We start from the raw sequence: 19,575 nt of genomic DNA, 5'->3' as shown, positions 1-19,575 counted from the left end.
AATTGGAAGTGAATCAGTAGCTGAACATGCACTTGCATTGTGTTTGCATTTTGAACATGAGACTCATTCCATTCCAATATAATTGGAATGTCAGGCTTCCTGCAGTTTTAAACAGATGTAAATTTTGTGATAATAATGCAGGTCTATCCTGGGTGAATGTATTAATCAGTTTACCTAGCTTACATTGACATCAAGGTGCATGTTGACCAAGGAAATTTCTCAAGGACACAGTATGGTATGTTTCATTTCAGCATGAAATGATGGGTTGCCTTACAGTTCAAGCTCTTTTTTTAAAAAACATAATTTTTCCACATCAAAGTAAAAGGCAGACTAAAAAGCCTGAGTATGAGGCAGCACAATGTTTTTGCAGAAACTTTTTCCAGGGAGTGAATTTGCATGATTCCTGTCTTCTTTATTCTGAAATGGAGGAGTTCAAGACCCTTAGGGCACTGAGGAGGTTGCATAGCAAGCTCGCTACCCTGTACTTCAGGAGAGCAGACATTGGCCTCTTCAGGGATCTGCTTGGTAGAATAACATGGGATAAAGCCTTGGAGGGAAGAGGGGCTCAAGAAAGCTGGTTAATATTCAAGGATCACCTCCTCCAAGCTCAGGAGCGATGCATCCCAACAAAGAGGAACTCAGGCAAAAACACCAGGACGCCTGCATGGATGAACAAGGAGCTCCTGGACAAACTCAAACACAAAAAGGAAGCCTACAGAGTGTGGAAGCAAGGACAGGTAGGCTGGGAGGAATACAGAGAAATTGTCTGAGCAGCCAGGGATCAGGTTAGGAAAGCTAAAGCCCTGACAGAATTAGATCTGACCAGGGATGTCAAGGACAACAAGAAAAGCTTCTATAGGTACGACAGTGGTAAAAGGAAGACTAGGGAAAATGTGGGCCCTCTCCAGAAGGCAATGGGAGACCTGGTTACCCGGGATATGGAGAAGGCTGAGGTGCTCAATGACTTTCTTGCCTCAGTCTTCACCAGCAAGTGCTCAAGCCACACTGCCCAAGTCGCAGAAGGCAAAGGCAGGGACTAGGAGAACAAAGAACTACCCACTGTAGGAGAAGATCAGGTTCGAGACCATCTAAGGAACCTGAAGGTGTACAAGTCCATGGGACCTGATGAGATGCGTCCATGGGACCTGATGAAATGCATCCATGGGTCCTGGGGGAACTGGCGGATGAAGTTTCTAAGCCACCATCCATCATATTTGAGAAGTCGTGGCAGTCCGGTGAAGTTCCCACTGACTGGAAAAGGGGAAACATAACCCCTATTTTTAAAAAGGAGAAAAAAGGAAGACCTGGGCAACTACAGGCCAGTCAGTCTCACCTCTGTGCCTGGCAAGATCATGGAGTAGATCCTCCTGGAAACTATGCTAAGGCACATGGAAAATAAGGAGGTGATTGGTGACAGCCAACAAGGCTTCACTAAGGGAAAATTGTGCCTGACAAATTTGCGGCCTTCTTCGACAGGGTTACAGAGTTCGTGGATAAGGGAAGAGCAACTGATGTCATCTACCTGGACTTGTTCAAAGCATTTGACACTGTCCTGCACGACATCCTTGTCTCTAAATTGGAGAGACACAGATTTGACGGATGGACCACAAGGTGGATAAGGAATTGTCTCTATGGTCGCACTCAAAGAGTTGCAGTCAAGGGCTCGATGTCCAAGTGGAGACCAGTGATGAGTGGTGTTCCTCAGGGGTTGGTATTGGGACTGGCAGTGTTTAACATCTTTGCCACTGACATGGACAGTGGGACACCCTCAGCAAGTTTGACGACGACACCAAGCTGTGTGGTGCAGTCAACACGCTGGAGAGAAGGGATACCATCTAGAGGGACCTGGACAGCCTTGAGAAGAGGGCCTTTGAGAACCTCATTACATTCAACAAAGCCAAGTGCAAGGTCCTGCACATGGGTTGGGGTGATCCCAAGCACAGATACAGGCTGGGTGGAGAATGGATTGAGAGCAGCCTGAGGAGAAGGACTTGGGGGTGTTTGTTCATGAGAAGCTCAGCATGACCTGGCAATGTGCACTTGCAGCCCAGAAAGCCCGTATCCTGGGCTGCATCAAAAGAAGCATGACCAGCAGGTCGAGAAAGGTGATTCTGCCTCTCTACTCTGCTCTTGTGAGACCCTACCTGGAGTACTGCATCCAGCTCTGGAGCCCCCAACATAAGAAGGGCATGGACCTGTTGGAGCAAGACCAGAGAAGGGCCATGAAGATGATCAGAGCACTGGAACACCTCACCTATGAAGAAAGGCTGAGAGAGCTGGGGTTGACCAGCCTGGAGAAGAGACAAGGGGAGACCTTATTGTGGCCCTTCATGATACAAAGGGGGCTTATAAGAAAGATGGAGAGAGGTTTTACCAAGGCCTGTAGTGACAGGACAAGGGGCAATGGCTTTAAACTGAAAGAGGGTAGATTTAGATTAGATATAAGGAAGAAATTTTTTATGGTGATGGTGCTGAGACACGGGAATGGGTTGCCCAGAGAAGCTGTGGATGCCCTATCATTGGAAGTGTTCAAGGTCAGGCTGGATGGGGTTTTGAGCAACCGGATCTAGTGAAGGAAGTCCCTGTCCATGGCAGGGGGCTTGGAACTAGATGATCTTTAAGGTCCTTTCCAACCCAAACCATTCTATGATTCTATGATTCATAAAATAAATCAATTATTCTATAATGCATAATTACAGAGAAAGTAAGCAAACATATTTTCAAAGACAAAAAGGAAAAAATGTCCTACTGCTGACAATATTTACAGGAGTTGAGGACCCAGCATTTTGAATAAGTCTCTCAGATATTGGGTTGTGGGGTTTTTTTAATCTCATATGAAAATACTGCTGTCAGCAGTCACCAGCTCATCCTGTTAGGCTTGGTTTCACATATTGTTATTAACACATGAAATAGAGAAATGTTTTGTGATGTAGTTTCTTTTTTAAAGAAGCTGCAGCAGGCAGACTAGAATTTGTTTCTTACTTTTGTCATCCTCATATGGAAAGAAGTTCTGATACCTCAAATCAAACCAAGTATTTCTAAAAAAAAGGAAGTCATTCTCTGCCTGCTATTTATCAACACTAATAGTAAAAATTTAGTGGGTTTAACACAAAATAAATTGCAGTAAAAAAAGATAGAAAAAACTTGCTTCGCCAATCTCTCTCTCTTTCTTATTAGGGAAACAATCTGCATGACTCAATAAGTTGTCATAGTTCAAAAAAAGGTGACAGTTCTGAGCCCATGAGATGTGATGTCCATTCTTTAAACATCTACAGAAGAGGAGAGGTTAAAAGAAGCACTGTAGCATATATAAACTACATATTTTATGTAATTGTTATTTATACAGCCAAGTCCTTCTCTGAGGATAGACATCCATAAAAATAACTACAATGGTCTGCATTTGCAAGCGAGTGTCCTTAAGTTAAACAGCCCTGAATGTCAGATGCTAGAATGCAGATCCCTTTAGTTTGTGAAGAAGAGGATTTGAGAAATCAATGTAGAGGTTAAAAAAAAAAAAAAAAAGCTCAAGCAACTCAGAGCTTTGGCAAGCATAATAGAGTAAGGCCCATACTTTATTATAAAACCAGAGATTGTATTTGTACTTGCTAGCAGATTTCAACATATATAAGCAGTGGTTTGGGGGTGAAGTGCTTGACTGGTGACTCATTACAAGTCTAAATGTCTTCTCTAATATGCTAGCATGTAGAGTAGTCTGGTGCACTGTTCTGGATCATTCCTGAAGATATCAGTCATGCATCTTGTACAGGTGGGCCTGCTTCTACCCAGGCAAAGTCAGCAGGATTTGTTACTGTTTCTGTAGATGCATAACTGTACCCTTCCTCTGGTATAATTTAGTTTTTCCCATGGGGACTCCAGCAGCTCCTAGATTCCTCCTACAGCTTCTTATAATCAAGGTAATTTGAAGACAAAAATATTTTGGCAGTACTTTTTGCTTTTCTACTTTCACAAAAAAACCCACACGGTAGAAAAATCAATGTGTTTCGGAACATCAAGAAAGCCATAATTTCAGATTTATGAAAATATTCAGAAAAAAATTTCCTATATCATTGTATACTATGTGTGCCCAAAGTGCTGTTTCTTTTTATATGGCATTACACCTCCCAGACAGTAGAGAACTTTAAGATGAGAAAAAAATATTTTGATAGTAACACATGCTTGATCAGGTTTTCCATATACCATGTGACAGTGTCTACACAAATTTTTTGTTCCTTTTGCAACCAATAAAAGGCTTTCCATTTATGCTTTCTGAGATGGAAAGCTTAATTGTAGGCCATATTTTAAACCAAAGTCCATAAATGGTCTACAAATGGACCATGACAGTGCTTAAGTTATCACTATACTGTATAAGGATATAATGTCTGCTAACAACTTTGCAAGTGTTGCAAATGGGTGATTTAGGTTGCTTAAAGAACCACTGCCAAAGGTATTAGCAAAAGTGGTTTTAATATGATGCTGTAAAAGTGTGACTTAACAAAGTTCGATGGCAAGGTTCACTCTATCAACTGTACGGCACAATCATTTGAACAGTGATTAAAAACTATTCAACTGATCAAAGTTACCAAGACAAAATCAAAGTTACCAAGTCACAAATCAAAGTCACCAAGACAAAATCAAAGTTACTATACTACAAGGTTATGCACGATATTGATCACTTACCAAAGATCTGCCATTGGTAAAAGGTCTGCCTGCCTCGAGGAACAACCTTGAGAGGCGTCCCAGCTCAAGGGGAGATCACCCCCATGCAGCCACACTGCCTAGCAGGGAGAGCTCAAAGAAGGCTCATTTAGGCTGTCATATTTATGGAATAAAGTGGTTGGCTCATAATCAAATTACATGCAATGGGAAAGGTATGCATGGGACTCCTTGTACCCACAACTTTGTTCCTTGATAAATGAGTCTTGGAAAAGCCACCCGCTATTCGTGTCTTAATCGCATGATTGATGTTCCAAGCTCAAATGCATCAATGCTCACTGTGCCACTCAGCTCCTTTGTGGGTTTTCAGATAACAGATTGGAACTAGAGGAGTTCTTGGCCTGGCTACGGCTCAGGCCTTTACCTCCTTTGGAGCCTGTACCAAACTACTGCTAGTTGGTTAAGGGGTCGAGTGCATCCGTCACACTCCACCCCATGACTACAGTCAATCCACTTTATGGACTCTTAGAGTGGTAGTACGGTTACCTCTTGCCTCTATGTCATAAATATGTGGCATATTGCAGATCAGTGGTAAGAGTCTAGTTATTTGATAAGCTGTTTAGTTTAAGTGTCACAATTAATGCTACTTATATGCCATTTCACATACAGAATCAGTTGATTGTATATGTTTTACATGTTGGATTGACATAATTTGTTTCATCTTTTGCCAAACTTTGATATACAGAATGATCATAAGCAGTAAACATAATAAGGTTAAAACTAACAAAACTACAATTGGATGCAGCATCAAATTCTAAATTCCAGTTGCGGCCATCCAAAAAGAGTTTCCCACCAGTGATGTTCTCCATCTTTCACAGAATCACAGAATCGTATAGGTTGGAAAATACCTTTAAGATCATCGAGTCCAACCGTAAACCTAACACTACCAAGACCACCACTATACCATGTTCCTACGCACCTCATCCAAACGTCTTTTAAATACTTCCAGGGATGGTGACTCAACCACTTCCCTGGGCAGCCTGTTCCAATGCTTGATAACCCTTTCAGTGAAGTAAAATTTCCTCATATCCAGCCTAAACCTCCCCTGGTGCAACTTGAGGCCATTTCCTCTTGTCCTATCACTAGTTACCTGGGAGAAGAGACCGACCCCCACCCCTCTACAACCTCCTTTCAGGCAGTTGTAGAGAGCAATAAGGTCTCCCCTCAGCCTCCTTTTCTCCAGACTAAACAACCCCAGTTCCCTCAGCTGTTCCTCATAAGACTTGTGCTCTAGACCCTTCACCAGGTTCGTTGCCCTTCTCTGGACATGCTCCAGCACCTCAATGTTTCTCTTGTAGTGAGGGGCCCAAAACTGAACACAGTATTCGAGGTGCGGCCTCACCAGTGCCGAGTACAGGGGCACGATCACTTCCCTAGTGCTGCTGGCCACACTATTTTTGATACAAGCCAGGATGCCATTGGCTTTCTTGGCCACCTGGGCACACTGCTGGCTCATATTCAGGTGGCTGTCACCCAACACTACTAAGTCCTTCTCTGCTGGGCAGCTTTCCAGCCACTCTTCCCCAAGCCTGTAGCGTTGCATGGGGTTGTTGTGGCCCAAGTGCAGGACCTTGCACTTAGCCTTGTTGAATCTCATACAATTGGCCCCAGCCCATCGATCCAGCCTGTCCAGGTCCCTCTGCAGAGCCTTCCTCCTCTCAAGCAGATCAACACTCCTGCACAACTTGGTGTTGTCTGCAAACTTACTGAGGTTTCTTCAACCTTTCTAGGATATGGTGTATCTTCTCTGCACCATGATGGACAATAATCAGGGTTCCTTGTCCATTGCTCCGGATTTGTTTTAGCAATTGACTCAGGTCATCATGTTGCAACAGTTTTCTTACCAATGTCAGATTCATTCCGATAGGAGTAGGCAATAAATCTTGATACAATGTATAGTTAGATTGTAGCAATTGGTGGGTTGTGACAGGAGCTGAATAGTTAAAATCACATCCCATAATTTTGGTAAAATTACAAATACAGATATTTGAGTGATTATTTGTCTCTACAGTGGTGTTGTCTACAAATATAGAATCACAAAGGGTTCTTATACAAACACACCCATTTCCAACATATACAAGTACAGTTTCAGGGGTTTCATCAGGATGTATTTCAAAATGACAAACATTTTATTCAGTGTCAAGACAAATGTCTTGGGCCTTAACAGTATTACTTTCACAAGTAATACTATTCCTGTTGTTCCTGTACAACACATGCATCAACATCAACAGTTTGCCATTTGTTCCCACTTTGTTGGGCCTATACTCTAATGGATAGAGGACAGTTCCATTGTGATTTAATCCCAGCACAATGATTGTGCTGGGATTGCGTATTGACAATTACGAAGTAATTGTCAAATTACAAATATGCAATACAATTGCGTATTGACAATACGAAGCATTGCGTATTGTCAAAACAAAAGCTGTGGCTTTGCTGTTGGTGGGGTCATAAGTGAAATTAACTAGATACCACCAAGACTGGAAATCCTTTTTGAATTGAGTCACATTATCTCAAATTATCTTTTGAATCTCAGTAGGCAAGGTGCCTTCATCGCCTTCCCTTCTAATTGCTGTTACAGTAGATTGCACCCACAACTGGTGCAGAATGTACTATAGTTACCGTATTGATTAGCATAAATAAAAGAAATGAGGGCCTCCACCCTGTGGGTCAGGCTTGTTGATGTATGAACTGAATTTGGTTCATGCTGGTGATGATTACTCCCATGAGGAAGGGTAAGCAATCTTTCGATGGTTAACCCAATCTCCAGGGGAAGTGTACTGGTATAATTCCTGGTATTGTTCCTGGAAAGAGAAAACAATCCAGGTCTCGGTAGGTTTTTCTAGATGGGTTATCCCTTAGTGTCTCAACTTGTTTAACTGCTTGGACTAAAGGCAAAAGTCCCTTTTCCCACTCGTAATATGTTCGGCCTCTTTAAATGCAGTTGAGCTAAACATTAAAGGCCTTTTTGGCCTGCTTGGCCCGGTCTGGAATAGATTACAATAAGTACCATGCTCTGCAAAACCCCATTCTGCTATAATAGGGTTGTGGAGGTATACTGGCCCCAGTGACTGATATGTCTTTAATTCCTGTATTAGAGTTTTGACTACCTCTTCATGTTCTGCCTTCCATTTCCACAGTTCTCCCTTTTGTAAGAGTGAGTACTGTGGGTAAGCAATGATAGAAAATCCAGGTACATGTCTCCTCCAGTATCCTAAAGTACCCCTAAGTTGTTGTAATTCTTTCCTAGATTGGGGCATCTGCAATTGTTCCATTTTACTTAGGGTCTCTGGTGGAATTGCTGCACTACCTGCAATCCACGAAGTACCTAAAATTTTACTTCTCTACTTGGTCCCTGACATTTTTCAGGTGGAATGTCAACTTCTGCTTTATATAGGGCTTGCCACACTGCTGCAAGTGATTTATAACTTATGATTCATAATATATAAGAAAGAGGAAAGCTATAACTAAAGCAAAGAGCTCAACACTTCCGAAAAGAGAAAGCCAAACAAAAATAATTTTGAGAGCTGCAGGCTGTTAGCTGGAGTTTTTACTATTCATGAGAATCCTCTCAAGTACTACAGCAAATTATTTTCTTCCACTTGGATCCTTCCTATTTAACTCAGGTGTTTTTCTTCACTGGTTTTTGTGTTGTTGGGGTTTTTTTTTAACATTTCCTATTTACATTATATAATTACTAGAGAGAATCCTTTAATAAATATAACAATGTGGACCACCTTTCACAAAATACAGGATGATAGTTAGGCAGAATTTTCCCAAATAAATCTTTAGACTCCGTTTTCATTCACGTAGAAAAAAGAAAATTTGACCTTTATCTCAGTACACATCCTACCCAAATAAGGAAGAAGAAGAACACAAGACCCCCTTTTTACCTTATGTAGGAATGAGCTGGATAGAGGAATGGAGCCCTGAGCATTTTTACGCATGGTTTCTAATTTACAGACCAGATATCTGAAGCTCCTGCAAAGGCAAAGATTTAGCCTAGTCAGCACATGATCCATACATGGAATGAAACAGGCACACTGTAAAACTCCTCTGCCAGTTCTTGCTCCTGCCTTCCGCAACCTTGTGTGAAAGATGGCCTTAGTGCAGCATCATCGTTTGTATGCTCTGTAATTATGCCATTTTCCAGTGACTACCTCCAACAAAGTACCTTCTTTATTGCTAGCCTTGAGACCTCAGCTGGGTGATACCTCTTTGGAATAAACAAGCTTTTCATCCATTTGTTCTCCTCTACTGTTCTATTTCTCAGATCACTGTACCTGACAGTTTATAAAACTGAATATTCACCTTTAGATCCATAAGCCCACTTTGTTCTAAGGACTTTAAACTTCTTCTAACTTCTGAAATTATACACCTGGACAAGAAAGATGAGCCAACTAATGTATAAACAAACATGCAAAAACTGTGAAAGGCTTCCTTTTAAACTAAGAATTTTAGAACAGTCAACAGTAAGCAATGCTGATGTGGTACTTCTAAAGTTATAGTGCCCCAAATGCAGGACTCATCCTAGAACAAAAACTTAGGCTGAAGGCAAAAGAAAAATCCTTACAGCAACGTAAAACTTCACAAGATATTTTTAGAAAAGTTACTTTCTTTCTAAAGAAAGTTTTCTGTAGCCTGGTGTTACAATGCTTATTTTGATGTTGTAATTTTTAAAAATTGAAGTTGAAGGACAGAAACATTTGCGTGAAACATGATATCTTGAAATTGTAATGAATGGTTCTCACCGAAAATAAGCAGTATTTGAGTGAAAGCCACATTTCCCATAACCCAAGGTTGTAGTAAGAGATGAAATGTTATTTCCTTTACTCTCAGGATGGCTTTCATAATTACACCAAATTTCAAAATTTGGATGGTTTTTGCTAAAAGGATTATTTTTGCTTCAGTAACACATTAGCATGTCCTCTGCCACTTAGTGTTGATCATTGACAGCTTATTTCCTTTTTACCTTCATGGGAGAGTAGTATAACCATCACACTTTTCTCTTTCACCTTCTCTGAGAAACTTGGTGCCATACTCAGGCATTTAATAGTGTAATTTCTAGGTTACTTGTAAGTTTTACATAGGGAAAAGAAGTATCCTTGAAACCTCTACCTTGCCAGCCTCCTGCTGACTTCAGTTTCCTCAGCCAACTGAGACTCCATTGGCCTTACTTCTACTTGTCCCACAGAGCTGAGCTTCTGTGAAGCTGGCACTTGATGAAAAGTCTTAAATACAGGATGGGTACATACTGTTTAAAATACTATATACTGTTTAAAATACTATATTTGTCTGTTAATAGAGCTCACTAGCATTAGTATGCAGTGTTTCAGTACTAGCTTCCACTTGCACTTGAGTTACCAAGAGTATGAAATCTGTCATATTTGGCTACTTTGCTACAGGGTGGGCTGCGAATCCTCAAAACAGTACCTTCTTGGTATTTTGCAGGGCCAGGCATACATCCACCACACTTAGCAACTGCTTATTCAGGGTATAGCAGAGAAACTCAGCTAGCTGCTCCAGACACCAATGGGGCTGACAAAAATGGAATGCTGCAACTGCAGATGAAAATGTTAAGCTCTTCCCTGGCTGACAGGCAGACAAAAGACTTTGCATTATGTAAACTATTCACAAACCTAAAGCAAGTTGCATTGGCTAAGCTCCAAACTCAGCAGGGAAGAAATCAAGGCTCAGATTCTTCACACTGAAAACAAAAAAGAGCATTTTACTGTAATATGCCTGGACACTGAACACATTCTGTCTCTTCTCTAAGAAAATTTTTGATGTCCCAAACTTTCAGAAGTGTGAATTATAACAAAAAAAAACCCAACCAAAAACCCAACAGTTGAAGCAGAAGAGTTTTGTATACAAATTTGTATTGTTTCCAAAGAAAATCTAAATGAAACTCTCAGGAACCACTGTGCTTTAATGCATTAAATCTCAGAAATCTTTGTTTACTTGCATGGAAGATATGAACCATTGTAATTCTTCATGGAATTTTTGCCAGTCTGTGAAGTTCTTTGTTTTTCACACCTAAAACTAAGAAACTGAACTGACACTTCTGTGTACTTTGAAATAACTAGCACCCTTAATAAATACATTACTCCTTATGTGAATCATAGCTAGTGTGTACAAACAAACGATATTTTAAACAAATATCGTGTCCATAGAAATTTCCAGTCCCAAGGCTAGAATGTGGGACTTGGAAAGCTCATAAATTAAAAATGACAGGATGAGAGACAGTCCCCACTGCGCAAGACACCTAGACAATGCAGTAATGATGGTTCAGAAGAGTTCAATATGCCCAAGGCTCTTATTGACCTGTTGTACATTTCTTGAGCTCAGTCTTTGAAGTTGTAACATTTAAAGGAAAATTACTTTTTAATTTCAGTAAAAGGGTTATAGCTTTAGACTAACCTGATGTCAACATTAATAAACATGCCCTGGGATCAAAAAGCTGTATTTAACATTAAGCACATATTAGCCACTGATTTCAAATCAGGTGCTTGGCTAATTGTCGAAATAGGCTGGAAGTTAAGCACGGACATGTATTCTTTCCTGAACTTTACTTCTAGTTCCACTTTATTTGATTTTACTCTTTTTCGGTTCTGATTAACTGTTGCTTTAAAATCTGAATATTAGTGGTAGTTGAAGTGAACCCTTGATTTTATGACACGGGAGTGTTCTAAAGCTCAATTTCTAATGAATTTTGGCAGCCTTTGATGAACAGCCTAGGTATAATTATTGTTAGTGGAGATACAACATAGTATTTCATTTGTACATATAAATACATCCAAATCCGCCTTTCTTTCTTTCAGTAGCAACTTACCTTTTAGCAGTCATGGAGAAACTTAGGAGGACTAGCAATTCAGTGAGACTATCAAAACCACCAAAGTGGTTTTTAACAAGTTAAAATAAATCTTCCCAGAGATTTCCAAGGCTTAATGGTTGTTTCTATATAATTTTTATGTCATGTTAGCTCACTATCAGTCAGTGCAGAGTGATGTAGAACAAACCTCATGATATCAGCTATGCTCTGACTATGTCATAAAAATGGAAGATATACAAGACCTTGCCATTTAAATACAAGTTTACAACACCTAAAAAAAAAAGGAATCGGAGGGGAAAAGAAGGTTTGGGTTTTTTTTCTGTAAGAAAATTTAGACTTTTTTAAAATCACAGCCTCTGACCTGGAAAATGACCAAGCCACAGTCCATTAGAAGCTGAGAGAATACACAGCAGGAGCACCCCTCATCAGCTTTCTCCTGTTCTTTAACTCAAATAAAAATCTGTTGTTAACCATTGATGGAGGGAGAGCACTGAGCTAGAGGACCCTCATCCTACCATATCTTTGTTTAATCTGGTATCTTATTTGAGAAGCAATGTTGCAACTTACGTGATTTGAAGTGATGAGCTTTAGATGTATTTTAGTTTGGGGAAAGTGGGAGTAGAGGTCTCCGTGTTTTCTGTTTATTTTAGGTAGCTTGCCTTTTTAATCATCTTACAGTAGAATCTAAGAATTGAAGTTTCTACAATACTAAGAAGTGTTCTAGAGAAAGATCTTACTGAATTTGTAGTGGAAGTCACTAAGATAGCCTGGGTCACACTAATGTAAACCTATAGTATGGGCTGAAACAGGTATGATGTCATGCCAATGTCAGATTTTGCTGTATAGACTGATGATGCCAATGGTGATAGTGCTGATTTTGGTACAGAAATATTTACCTTGAGTGATTGCACAGAAAATCTGCATTGTATTGAAAAAAGCTGGCTTACTGAGTGAGGATGGACCTACAAATCTTAATAGCTGATCTTAGGAAGAGTATTAAAAGTTTATGAAGAGAGAACAAAGGATGAGGCTGTGTGGTTTTTTAGAATTTTAGAAAAAAAAAAATTGATAGGATCTTGATTCTCAGGTAAAGATGGGTATCTGTTGAGGGGTTTGTGGGCTTTTTTTTTTAGTTCCTCGTAATATATAGGATCAGAGAGTTGCCTCTTAGCCACATACAGTAGTTCCCAGTGTCCAAGTTTACTTACGGTAGTTGATTAGGTGTTAGGCAGCAGACAGCCTTGTTCTCTGAGGGAAAAGTGTTTAGTGATTGTTCTCATAATTCTACTGATTCTTACCCTGAAAAAGATTAGATGTGTTGTAATCTGTCTAGTCTGACATTTTTTCATTGTATTTGAGGTTGCCATACGGGACAGGATCATTATGAATAATTTATTACATAGAACCAATCAAAATAATCTTCTAATTTTACATATTAATATATGAAAATACAGTACATAGTTCCTCTGGGCAGAAGCTTGACCTTTGGAGAAGAAAAAACAGTGCACACTGGGCCAGCTGTAGTTTGGATACTTGTCCCAATGAAAAGCTGGCCTTTGAACAAACCATTTGCAAAAACCTACAAAGAGAACATACAATTCTGCTTGCCACTAGTCACTTAATGGTGAAACTTGTATATGAAGTCATTCAGCAACTCCAGTCTACAGTAGAAGAAACATTTTCCCAGACCTTACCATCTCTGAACGTTCTTGTATTCTTGCAAGACTTATCACCAAAAGCAACCAACCATTTAATAGATCAAATTGTACCAAATCATGTTACAACAACAAGTTTGAAACAATTATCGCTGTTACCACCATGAAAAAAGTACCCCATCACCCCTCACAACAAAACCCTGGGGATTCTTAAAGACTATGAAGACACAGCTTTTTTCAAAACACAACAGGCTTCTACAGTAATGAAACATAAATCATATCCTACTTATTGGACACCAATACATACATCCTAGAACGCAACATTATCATCAGTCTCCTCGTAGAAACTGTGTGTATGAAATCATGTCACCACCAGCAGCATTATGTCAATCCATTATGAGGGGGAACACATTTTTCAACACAATATTTCCATCTCTGTTTCAGTTCTAATGCTTGAGGGGAAATAGAATTCCATAGATAATAACAATTATGAACACAATAGAAACAATGCTAACAGACCTGATGAAAGCTGATTTAAATAAAGATGTTACACCCTACCTACAAAACCTATTCTCTCTCAAATTGAGACATCTATTAGTGTCACAGCCACAATATTATTACTGTTTTTAGTAATGAAGCCACAGATTTGACTCCTGTAAATTATTCATACCAAAAAAAGACTGTTCAAACTACTTAGTTTTACTGACTAATGACGAGTTGACTACAAGCCACTAGGTTTGAATATGCTTTCTCTTTTCAACAGTTCATTTCCCTGCTCATTTTAGTTGACTTCTGCTTCCTGCTGGCTGACAAACTGTCCTTCTTTGCCTTCATGAATTTGGCGAGGTAGGAAAATAAGAACCAGCCCAGTCCCTTGCTGGGTTTCCTACAGACATGAATAAAAACAAGTGTGTTTTTGTAGCAGCTGGACTACAGAATAATTCCTCCTTTTCTCATTTCATGGATCATGCCCACAGAATGCACTTATCCAGGATTTCCTAATGTGCTAATCCCATTCACAGAGAACTGCAGAGACTAAAAACGGATATTTCCCAGTCTTGCTACAATCACAGTAGAAGTTTTCAACACCTCGCCAACACTAGGACCACAACATTTTCAGACAGTTTTAAGACATGTGTATGAAAGAGCTGGGCCTGATAGACCCTTAGAGATGAGAAGCATTACAAAAACAGCACTATATAAGAAATAAATTATACTGAAAAGAACGTAATTCTTCTTGGCTTGATTCAATGGCTTGAATCTTTCTTTGAGAGCAATTCACAGACCAAAACAGAAAGTCAAACAAGTTTTTCTTAACTTTCATATTTACTCAGAGGATTCAAAGAACTTTTATAGCCACTTTAAAAGATTTGCTTTCCCAGGAAGGCTCTGGGTTTGCATTCTGGTCTTCAGCTGGTATAGAGGAGAACTGACAAAGACTTCCACCTGTGCAGCGACTAGGGGTATGATTGTCTGATATAGAGACATACGCAATTTGACTTCACTTTGACTGTCTCAGACAACACCAACAATGAAGCTGTGAACAAGAGAGGCTCAGAATAACAACAGAAGCTTGCCAGAGGGCCCAAATGCTTTCAGCTCTGGCTAACCTACATTGAAATCCTTGGCAAAACATCTTCTCTGGCTTGTGCTGTTAGACTTACCCAGATTAAGGCTTCTAAGGATATGTTTACCCATAACACTCAATTCTCTGATTGATGCTAATCACTAAAATACTCTACATATCTGAAATATTCTAAGGCATCTTATATTTCCCCTTCTCCTGTAACAATATTTATCTTTACTACTATCATGAAAAAGCTGAGAGAAGCAAGTTTTGCTTTCACTTTGATCTTTGCTCAACAAGAAGTCCATAACTGCCCAGAAAGAGTTAAACCATCAACTAGAACATAGAATAGTTTGGATTGGAAGGGATCTTTAAGGATCATCTAGTCCAACCCCCCTGCCATGGACAGGGACTTCCTTCACTAGATCCGGTTGCTCAAAGCCCCATCCAACCTGACCTTGAACACTTCCAATGATAGGGCATCCACAGCTTCTCTGGGCAACCTGTTCCAGTGTCTCACCACCATCACCATAAAAAATTTCTTCCTTATATCTAATCTAAATCTACCCTCTTTCAGTTTAAAGCCATTGCCCCTTGTCCTGTCACTACAGGCCTTGGTAAAACGTCTCTCCATCTTTCTTATAAGCCCCCTTTATATAACAAAGGGCCACAATAAGGTCTCCCCTCATCTCTTCTCCAGGCCGAACAACCCCAGCTCTCTCAGCCTTTCTTCATAGGTGAGGTGTTCCAGCCCTCTGATCATTTTTGTGGCCCTCCTCTGGACCCATTCTAACAGGTCCCATGTCTTTCTTGTGTGGGGACCACAGAGCTGGATGCAGTACTCCAGGTAGGGTTTCACAAGAGCAGAGTAGAGGGGGAGAATAACCTCTCTTGACCTGCTGGCCACACTTCTTTTTATGCATCCTGGGATGCAATTGTCTTTCTGGGTTGCAAGAGTACATTGCTGGCTCATGTCCAATTTTTCATCCACCAGTATCCCCAAGTCCTCTTCTGCAGAGCTGCTATGAATCAGTTCATCCCCCCAGTCTGTACTGATGTTGGGGATTGCCCCAACCCAGGTGCAGGATCTTGCACTTTGCCTTGTTGAACTTCATGAGGTTCACAGAGGCCCACTCCTCAAGCCTATCAAGGTCCCCCTGGATGACATCCCTTCTCTCAAGCAAGTCAACTGCACCACTCAGCATGATGTGACCCACAAATTTACTGAGTGTGCACTCAGTCCCACTGCCTATGTCATTCATGAAGATATGTGCTGGTTTGAGCTGGGGTAGAGTTAATTTTCTTCATAGTAGCTAGTATGGGACTATGTTTTGGATTTCTGCTGAAAACAGTGTTGATAATTCAGAGATGTTTTAGTTGTTGCTGAACAGTGCTTACACAGAGTCAGGACCTTCTCTGCTTCTCACACCACCCGACCAGCAAGTAGGCTGGGGGTGCACAAGAAGCTGGGAGGGGACACAGCTGGGACAGCTGACCCCAACTGGCCAAAGGGATATTCCATACCATATGATGTCATGCTCAGCATATAAAGCTGGAGGAAGAAGAAGGAAGGGGGGGACGTTCAGAGTGATGGTGTTTGTCTTCCTGAGTAACTGTTACATGTGATGGAGCCCTGCTTTCCTGGAGATGGCTGAACACCTGCCTGCCCATGGGAAGTAGTGAATGAATTCCTTGTTTTGCTTTGCTTGTGTGCATGGCTTTTGCTTTCCCTATTAAACGGTCTTTATCTCAACCCACAAGTTTTCTCACTTTTACTCTTTTGATTCTCTCCCCCATCCCACTGAGGGGGAGTGCATGAGCGGCTGCGTGGTGCTTAGTTGCCGGCTGGGGTTAAACCACGACAAGATATTAAATAGTATTGGTCCCAGTACAGACCCTTGAGGGACACCACTTGTTACTGGTTTCCACTTGGACATTGAGCCATTGACAGTAAGTCTTTGGATGCATTCATCCATCCAATTCCTTATCCATCTAACAGTCCATCCACCAAACCCCTATCTCTCCAATTTAGTGGTAGGAATAAATAAATTCCTTCTTCCCTTTCTAATACTTGTATTACAGAACAGAAAGTCAGAAGGAAGAAATCCCTTTAAATTTATTGCCTTCATTCTTCAAATGACTGCAAATGTATGCTTGATTTTTGTCATTTCCATGAGATTGTATTTGAATGTCTGTATAAATTAGAACCCATGTGGATAAATTGATTTGTGCAATACAGTTCATAAATCAGATCTACATGGCAGTCTATAACTAACATGAAAATTAGTTTGGTTTGTGCTACACAAAAGGGAACAAGTAGAAATCCTCTTTCACCATCCTGTGGTTCATAAACATATTTTGCAGTAAAATAGAGCATAACACTTATCCAGATGCAAAGTCAGGCTAAATCATTATTACTTTAAGAAGGGAGACTTGACCAATCCAGGAAGTCCAGGTTATGACTATCTGAATGTAACACCACATTTCCAAGCAATGAGGGACACCTATAAGCTAACAAGAAATGCCTGATGACTTTATTCACAGAGAGGCTAACCTGCCTATAACAACCTATACAAGGGAAAAGAAAAAAGTCACTGTTTCATCAGTCATCAATATCTTCTTTTCTTTTTCATGGTCTTTGTAAACTAGTTGAGTCTCCTTATTGTACTTTTTTTTCCCCTTTTTCAAGGATAGGGAGAAAGAGGAGAGTTTATGAAGAAGGCCAAGGCAGAGGATTAAATTGTTTTTTGCTGCTATCATCTTGTTCTTAGTGCTTCACTGCTGTACCCAGCAAACTAGAGTGAAGTATTCTGGTATTAGGGGTTATTGCTCTGTTCCTGTCTTTAGATCCCTTCAAACTGCTGCCATCATGTCTTCCATATCCCACTGTTCTGGACCTACAGATTTTCTTTGTGTGTGACACCAACACCTGCTAACGTGGCACTATCACATTTGCCTTCAGTTTGGTATTTCCGTTAGATGGACAACCACCACCATTGTGTCTTATCCCCACGTTTGGGAGAGCTCAGCTTCTCCATACATGAATCGGTCCTGTCTGAAATTTCTTGGTGCCAATACTATTCATTACTTAGAGTAAGGTAATATATCATACAAGCGTATGTCATTAAGCTACACTGAAACAAATATAACCACTAACAAATCATCTTTTTCACACATAATTTAAATTGCTTTAATGAAACTTTTGTGCTGGTGAGTTTCTTTGCAAAAACTTTTCTGTTCCCTGGGATTTATCTTTCTTAAAGTAAAAAAAAAAAAAAGGGGGCAGGGGAAGGGGAGGGGGGATCACCATAATCCTTCCTAAGCTTGGCTTCTTGTAAGACTTCTTCCCCAGGACTTTGATAATCACACCCTAATTCTCCAGAGTGCCATTCATCCACTCCTCCTGGTTTTCTTTGATCACAACTAGACATTTTGGTATATTAAAGGACCTAAGTGAGGTTTGCAGGATCAAACACATAATTTATATCTGTTTTCCATCAGTTCAAGATCTGATGATTGAAGTAGACCATTACATTTTTAACAAAACCAAAAGCAAAAGCATTTTGGTTTTGAGACAATAAAAGTATTAATTCTCTGTTTTTGAGAAAGGTATGAAGTATACTTTTAAAGCCATTATGAAATATTCTGCCCTTCATTGCTTCTAGCTTCTCTTTTATCAATTTCCTCACAGTGCCTGTGCTTTCATACTCTATGAAAATGATGGTCTACCTAAAACCAGATGAATAATAAAATCAGAAAGAGGTAAACATTATATTATGCTAGATAAAAGTTTGGTCTTCAAGCAGAGAGAAAACAAGATGAAAAATGTTTACCAAATGACTTCTTTAAATAAAATTTGATCAACAGAAACCCAGAGAAAAAATAAAGGCTTACCCTAAGGCAGCAGACTAAGATGTGTCTTTTGTTTCATATTTTCTCAACAACCTTTTGCTTTTGTTGCAGTTTTCAGCCTGGAAAATATAAACAAAAATTATTGTCTCAACTGTCCTTTGATTACTTTGTATATACCTCTTACTATCAGTGCCTGTAGGCCCAGCTACAGGGGAGGCATATACTGATTTGGGTCCCAGGAACTAACAGGATATAGCTGAAATTTTATCAATTTTGCAACATCCTGCTTATTGTAGGCAGTACTTAACTAAATATACAAGAAATAGACGTTCAAAACTAACCATCAGGTTATTCAAAGTAGTCTTCTTATTATTAAAGTAATAAAAACATATAAATCAATATAATGAATTAAATAAAACCCTAAAACTAACTCTTGGTGGTAATTTGCATCATATCCAATTAAGATATTAAGACTGGAGGAACAATGCGCATTCAGAATTCTTTGCTTTATGTTTATTGGGTAAAGGGATTATAACTCAGTGTTAGATCTCTGCATTGCTTTTGGAATGCAAATGTGCTGTTCACTGCAAATACACACAAGAGCCCAACTGAAGTCTTCCTCAAATCCAGTGGTAATTTATCCCACCAGGAAACAACCAGCTATTGAAAAATTGTAGTGTAATTACTAGTTTTATATATTTTTATCCTGTAGCCACAAATGTTAATGATAAAGTTTTAATTTGCCTATATGTACTAAAACAGGCTCATGAAATACAGCTTTTGGTTCCCTTGTAATGATAGGACCATAGAAGAAGAATATCTTAAAATCAGCGAACTAGCAGTCTCTTGTCCTAATCTCAGAGAGGGGTCATGGTGAAATTATCCCTGCTGTTAGTAACCCAGACAAAGTGTCACATTAAAAGCTAGTTTCCTATGTAAATAATTGCGAAAATACTACA

General features: G+C 39.8%; 1 long non-coding RNA gene across 1 annotated transcript in view; it reads right to left on the bottom strand.

Annotated features, from left to right (window-relative positions):
* Positions 1-18,689, bottom strand: part of LOC140647178 (uncharacterized) — a 119,178-nt gene extending 100,489 nt beyond the window's left edge. The window contains exon 1 of the long non-coding RNA XR_012040690.1: positions 18,659-18,689. This is a non-coding gene — a long non-coding RNA (uncharacterized lncRNA). The remainder of the gene's footprint in view (positions 1-18,658) is intronic.
* Between the last annotated feature and the right edge of the window lie 886 nt (positions 18,690-19,575).

Source organism: Ciconia boyciana, chromosome 2, assembly GCF_034638445.1.
Source record: "Ciconia boyciana chromosome 2, ASM3463844v1, whole genome shotgun sequence".
Lineage (NCBI taxonomy): Eukaryota > Metazoa > Chordata > Aves > Ciconiiformes > Ciconiidae > Ciconia > Ciconia boyciana.
This window is presented reverse-complemented; position numbering and strand designations above follow the sequence as displayed.